Source organism: Lampetra fluviatilis, chromosome 10 (assembly GCF_964198595.1).
Source record: "Lampetra fluviatilis chromosome 10, kcLamFluv1.1, whole genome shotgun sequence".
Taxonomy (NCBI): domain Eukaryota; kingdom Metazoa; phylum Chordata; class Hyperoartia; order Petromyzontiformes; family Petromyzontidae; genus Lampetra; species Lampetra fluviatilis.
The window spans coordinates 2,878,211-2,883,860 of record NC_136284.1 but is presented as its reverse complement, the minus strand read 5'-3'; the positions used below and the strand labels follow the sequence as shown (position 1 = coordinate 2,883,860).

General features: G+C 45.3%; 1 long non-coding RNA gene across 1 annotated transcript; it reads left to right on the top strand.

The window, feature by feature from the left end:
- Nucleotides 1-661: 661 nt before the first annotated feature.
- LOC144934293 (uncharacterized) lies at nucleotides 662-2,897 on the top strand. The gene is made up of 3 exons (XR_013637143.1): nucleotides 662-736; nucleotides 1,980-2,041; nucleotides 2,700-2,897. It is a non-coding gene; the product is annotated as an uncharacterized LOC144934293 (long non-coding RNA).
- Nucleotides 2,898-5,650: the final 2,753 nt, after the last annotated feature.

Sequence of the window (5,650 nt, the reverse complement as noted above, 5' to 3'; positions counted from 1 at the left end):
GCATTAACCACACGTACTTGTGGTGAACATGCAAAGAAACATGATCTAGTAATTACGATATGGCATTGTCTTTGAAACTGATTGGCCTACACCAGAGACAAACTTCTCTATGGAATAGTAACACCAGCGTCAGACCAGAGGACGCCAAAAGGCGGACAGTACAAAGACAATGCCACACGTAGCAGAGCATTTCTAGCTCGGGTTGAGTCGCTATTTCATGAAGACTCGATTCTTTGCAGAATGTATCTATTTGGTGTGTGAACATCTTAACAACTGTTTTATTGCCAGAAAGGGTAAAACCTATTCTTAGTTTTCATACTTTGATGCTGGCAAAAAAGCTCCCACGTTAAAATAATGTGAACACTCATCAGTTTAAATATCATGGCATAGTTCTGCAGCCAGGGCTTAATTCAGAAGGGTCTGAGAATATGTCCACGCCTGGTGCGCCAACATCCATGATTACCTCCCGGGGCTACGAGTCGCATCCCTCCCTACACGCGACTCGGGCAAGACCCTTGCCACCGCACGCAGCCCAGAAAACATTCAGTGAGTGGAGAATGAGCCCTGGCTACACCCAGTCTAGATAAAGAACAACAACTCATGTGTGTGTATGCCTGCGTTGTGTGGCTGTGCCAGTAGGCATTTAAAAAAAAAAGAGCCAAAGATGTCCGAAGGCCAGCAAGAGACAGCGACATCGAGCACGAGTGAGGGAGAGACGCGCCTTGCACGCACGCAGGTATGGGGTCGACAGTCAGTGGCGACAAATTGTTTTCCTTCCAAAAGTCCAGTCTCTTCTCCGATAACACGTGTTGTTTTCATAACGCGAATTGGATAGAACGCGATGAATGCATAAGGGAACACGTTTTTTAAAATATATATAACGCGGATGCGAATTGGATATAACGCGATTAAGCGAACAAAACTACGTCGTGAGAGTCGGAGCAAGAATCACACAAGTTGATGCTGCTGGATGCTTCCAGACGCTACCCGCGCGCCTCCGTCTATGTTCAGCCTGCGTACGCATCCCGCGTGTTATCGCGGACTGTGCTTTACACTACATTACATATTATTTATTATAACGCGATTTGTCCATAACGCGGTGTTCTTCTGGAACGCAACTACTTCCACCACGTTGTAGGAGGACAGACTGTACATGTGCATGAAAATGGAATGCGTGCACATCTACACTTGTGTAGTAGTAGCATACGTGCAGGCAAACATACTTGCGCTCATACATACAGTCACAAAGGAAATAACATAAATTACACACACACACGACATACACAGCCACCGTGTTGTTACACTGTTTAGAGTTGTGTATGGTTTATTAGGCAACGGACTAACCACGCAACGAGACATTGATTCAGATTTTTATGCTCGGGATGCAAGCATGGAATCACGCTTGTAATAAATAATGACTTTCAATCTACGTGCACTGTATTACATTGGATTATGTGACTCGTGTATGGGTTCAGCACATTGTAATTTTTTTTTAATCACATTTAATCGTGATCCCCAAATTATGAGAATTCATGGAATGTTTATTAATAGTTTCGTGGCTGCGACTGCACATATGGTAACTGCAGTGAAGTGGTGAGCGTCACGTTCTCATATTAGCATTTATGGGAACTCAAAGTTGATGCTCCATGTCCAAAGTCATCCAGAGTAGTTCCTTTACCATGCACATCTGTAGAGGTTGATTTCTGCACCGATTGTGACTTTGCTTGAGCCGAACTCGCTTAAAATCAGAATCAGAAGTTTTGTTTCCAGAGCAAAGCCCATTTAGCCAAGAAGTTATTTTTGAAAGGGCAACTCATCGGGCAGACAACATCAAAGAAGCATTCCACAATATGGGTCACCGTGGCTATATGTCAACACGTTCGCTTAATGCGGTGTGCTCCGTAGTTCTTTAATGTGTGCTCGTTTAACAGAATCTGTCGGAGCAAACTTGCCAACCTTTTTTTATCTCTTCGCCACAGAGCTCGCAGGCGGTGCCCGAGGATAGGATGCGCAACCGGGAGGTCAGGCGCATGAAAAACAGGTGCACGTCTTACCGCTGCACAACGAACGATTCATTTTGTCGAATTATATTTTGCACTTCACTCGTGATTTTGCTCTTCCGCCCCGCCACCCCTCTGAATGCTCCCCTGCGACTTGCAGATTGGATAAACGTTGAGGTCATGTTTTTGCAGTCAGTAGTTGTGCGCTTTTTTTAAAGGTTCATCTTAAATTGTGTGGGCACACACAGAACAAAAAAAACCGTGCTTGCCATTCTTGGCGTAATTTAGAGTTTTACACTTTGTTAGGTCACGTGTGTGTTTATTGTGAGGAGCGGTAGTGCAGCGGTTAGCGCGCTGCGCTACGAACCTGGCAACCCGAGTTCGATTCCCGCTCATGGCCACCACCAGTGACGATTATCTGAACCAATCCTGGGCCTCCCCTAGGTCGACTCAGCCTCAAACGAGTACCTGGTGTAGTGTATACACATCCCCACTGGGGATACAAAGGCGGCCAGGCGTGGTGCTGGCCAACCCACCCCTTCGTGTGCCGTGCCAGCCTTCATAGGTGCTCGCTAACAGCACTTGCCCTAACAGTCTGTTCAGGCTATACGGGGGATCTTCGTATTTTCTTTCATCATGCACGAGTTGTATGTTTACCCGTTGTGTCTGTGTACGTGCACGTGTCGCCTGGCTACCCAGGGAAGCGGTCAAGGAATGCCGCCGGCGACAGAAGGAGTATGTGAGGTGCTTGGAGAACCGCGTGGAAGTGCTGGTGGTGCAGAACAGACAGCTGCTGGATGAGCTGTCGTGGCTCAAAAACCAGTTCGGTTTGAATCCTGGCAGCGCTGGGCAGTGAAGTTGTCCGTAGTTGTGCGGCCTCGCGTCGAGCCCGCAATCACCCGGAGTCCAAAACAACGCTTCCGGTTGTCAAGTGTGAACTTTATTTATTGGGGTCTATTGGAAATGTCCTATAAATAAACAACTGACTCTAAATATTCCAATCATTTTTGGATGCCTGGAATCAATATACGCGTGAATTATGGGTTCTATGATTGTGGTTTGGCCCTGGTAATTGTCTGGAATTCTTGTGCAGATGTCAGAATGTTGGACAAGAAACATTCCCGGCTTGGATGCAGGGGTGCCGGCTGCACCGATGGTTTTGCGGCTTTATTCTGAGGAATTGGTTACGTGTGAGGCTTACCCGTAGCGCACTTTGTTTCGTACACATTTTTAGAGCCAGTCATACAAAAAAATGTGCATTTACCGTAAGATCCGCGGAGCGATTTTCCACGAGATGTTTTTGAGTCAGCTTCGTGCTGGGAGTGCGTGTTCTATTCCCGCTCACGGCCAACACCGGTGGTGATTATCTGAACGGGTCCTGAGCCTCCACCTAGGTCGACTCAGCCTCAAATGAGTACCTGGTTGGCTGTGGTAAAACATTGCCACTGGGAAGACAAAGGCGATCGGGCGTGGTGTTGGCCACCCATCCCCTCTTGTGCCGTGCCGGCCTTCATAGGTGCTCGCTACCAACACTTGCCCCAACAGTCTGTTAAGGCTATAAGGGGGGGTCTTTGTCTTGTCTGTGCGTGCGCGCGTGCCCCGTGTGTGTGAAATTGTGGTGACTCATTGCGCCGCTTCCGATAAGCAAGCCAGCACCAGGATGCAAGGCAAGTGGAAACGAAACTGGAGTCTTCTCCATTTATGTAACTTTATACTTGTTTCTCTGGACGGTGTATTTGTTTACAGTTTTACATGCAAATGTAAAACATTTCTTATGAGTTTAATGATGCTTCCCTTTTTTGTTGAACCGTAACACATTTCATAACACTGACCTTTAGGGGGGCATAGAAATACGGTGCATTGTGCTCCGTCTTAGGAACAGCTCGACCTACGAACGGTTCTAATTGCGTTCGTATGTCGAGGACTTGTCGTGCAAAGCTCGGCGAAAGGTGATTGACAGCATGGGTGTTTAGTTGATTAGGTTTGTCCACTACTGTTTAATTGTCAATAACGATAATCATACAGCACATTGAGAATTACAATGTCTAAAACACGCAGCTGCAAGGCAGGGTATCATTCATTAGGAATGTTCACACATACCTATGTTATGCATCGGCAAATGTGGTCTGTATTCGAAATTACATCATTCTGTGCGTGAAATGTCTAACACTTGTTTACTTGTGTAGTGTAAATGTAGGCATTACTTGGGGGCTAATGACAATATGACAAATATTAGTTTTAAAATCAAGCAAAATACTAAGAACGTTGTAAACATTGATGCTCAAGTTAATGTCGAGATTCGTGAAGTTGACTGAATAAGTTACATGTTAATAGTTAACAAAGTAAACACAAAACATTAATAGACTTTTTAACACTCGTAATTATACAGCATACAACAAATGACAGTCTTAATGTTATTGACTGGTCTTGCATGTCTGGATAGAGCGTGACTGCAGTGGCACATGGTGTAAAACCACTGGCTCAAGTCCCGCTGAGTCTCTTGTCGCCGGAGTTAGTCCATCATCACGCAGCGCAGAAGCAGTCGTGAGATCAGCGCTACGCACCCAGCAAGTCATTAGAATTTCATTTGCATAAACTATCAGCTTTATCTGTGTCACGGGTACGATGATAAGTAAAACAAAACACTGCTATCCTCATTATCTGTCTTATATGAGAACATTATGTGAAAGGTTGATGTTAAGAGCAGTGGCTCATTAGATCGGAGGGAGGAGGGAAATTGATTTGACTTATGGTTATCACACTTTACATTGCAGCGCCTTAGAAACCATGAATTAAGTTGAAATTAATAGTTTCCCATTAGATACTGGGCCCAATTTACACATTGCTGGCAAATGTTACTTGTGAATTTTGGGGGAAAAAATGTCTCCACCAACCATGGCCATTTCATGAAGATTAAAATATGGCTCGGTGAGTAGCGACACATCTTCAAAGAGTAACAACGGTGTTCATCATCAATGTCTGCGAATGCAAATCTGGTCATTTGTCGACTTTAAAGTGCTTTAGACACTGCAGCGTATCGTCCAAACTTCAACGAAGTTAAACTCTTCCCTCTGCTCAAAAGAAGGATTATCAGCCTGTTATATGTTCCTCGTTATAGATATTATTATTACTATGTTATAAGGTGCAAATTTTATTTGTGCTCATGTGCAACTGCCAATGTAGCCCTGTATTTAGTTGTAGATGCTTGTATAGTCCGGCTCCATTGCAGTCATCGCGAGCTATCCGATACATATATCTGAAGTGAGCCATCACGTAAAGTACCCTCAAATGCTTCCATGCAGCACGTATACATCCCATCCGAATCCCCGTGTCATCCTCTACAAAGCATCATCCTGCAGCTCACTCGCAACTCATCCGACTCAGAACCCTTGGCTCATCCCATACAAAACCCTCAACCCATCCCTACATAGAACCCTATTACTTCATTAGTCATTAGGTGCAGCTGTGGAAATCAACTCTACACAGTTGCACGTAATTGTTTTAATCGATATGTGCAATCATAAATTAGTTTATTAAATATTAAAACCCTCACCGAAACTTTGCCGTGTCTGTCAAGTATCGCCTTGGGAGGTGGGGAGGTGAGGTGGGGGGGTGGGGGGTGAGGTGGGGGGGTGGGGGGGTGAGGTGGG